Here is a 1,458-nt window from a genome sequence, read left to right on the forward strand (position 1 = left end):
ACCAGATGATCTGTGTTTTGAACCTGTATGCTCCACACTGGTTAGTCTTCATACCTGTATATATTATCTGCATCGTTTTTATGTCTATATTCTGATTTACCTCATTTTGTATATTGCTTTGTGTGTTGCCTGTTTTTTTGTCTGTACAGCACTTTGGTTGGTCTTGTCGCTGTTTCAAGTGCTTTATAAATAAAATGGTATGATATGGTATCCCTCGAGAATGTTTATGGATCTCACCGGAGGACATTGGTTGATTATTACATCCTTAACAGAACTCTTACAGTGACCTCGAGAGCATCTATGAACATTGCTGACCGCTCTCGTCTCCCCTTTCTGCAGAATGTCTGTGTCACTATGTGCTTGTTTGTGTGAGGTGTTTTTTTTATTATTAGAGGATTTTTTCCTCAGGCAGGAAAAAAAAAAAAGCCTGAAAGGAATTTTTTTCACCTCCAACTCCTACATGTGTCCAGTTAACCACTGTTTTTGTCTGTCCAAACAGGTCTCACTTGTAAATGAGTCTTTGAGGCTCAATGTGATTTATCTGTTTAAATAAAGGTTGAATGAAAAAAGTATCTTGGGGTCTTGTTCACGAATAAGGGAAAAATGGAGTGAGAGATCAGTAGGCAGATAGGTGAGGCGTCTGCAGTGAAGCGGGTGCTATACTAGTCTGTCGTGGTGAGCTGAGTCAAAAGGTGAAGCTCTCAATTTATCGATCAATCTACGTTCCTACTCTCATCTATGGTCATGAGCTTTGGGTTGTGACCGAAAGAACAAGATCACGGATACAGGCAGCCGGAATGAGTTTTCTCCACAGGGTGACTGGGCTGTCCCTTAGAGATAGGGTGAGAAGCTTGGTCATCCAGGAGGGACTCAGAGTAGAGCCGCTGCTTCTCCACGTCGAGAGGAGCACATTGAGGTGGCTCGGGCATCTGGTTAGGATGCCTCCTGGACGCCTCCCTGGTGAGGTGTTCCAGACATGTCCCACCAGTAGGAGACCCAGAGGAAGACCCAGGACACACTGGAGGGACTATGTTTCTCGTCTGGCCTGGGAAAGACTCGGGATTTCCCCAGAGGAGCTGGCCCAAGTGGCTGGGGAGAGGGAAGTCTGGGCCTTCCTACTTAAGCTGCTACCCCTGCGACCCGACCACAGATTAGTGGAAGAAAACGGATGGATGTACAGGTCCTTCTCAAAAAATTAGCATATTGTGATAAAGGTCATTATTTTCCAGAATGTAATGATAAAAATGAAACTTTCAAATTTTTCAGATTCATTGCACACCAACTGAAATATTTCAGGTCTTTAATTGTTTTAATACTGATGATTATGGCATACAGCTCATGAAAACCCAAAATGCCTGTCCCAAAAAATTTGCATATCATGAAAAGGTTCTCTAAACAAGCTATTAACCTAACCATCTGAATCAACGACGTAACTCTAAACACCTGCAAAAGATTCCT

This window comes from Nematolebias whitei, chromosome 1 (assembly GCF_014905685.2).
Source record: "Nematolebias whitei isolate Nwh7 chromosome 1, NemWhi1, whole genome shotgun sequence".
Classification (NCBI taxonomy): Eukaryota; Metazoa; Chordata; class Actinopteri; order Cyprinodontiformes; family Rivulidae; genus Nematolebias; species Nematolebias whitei.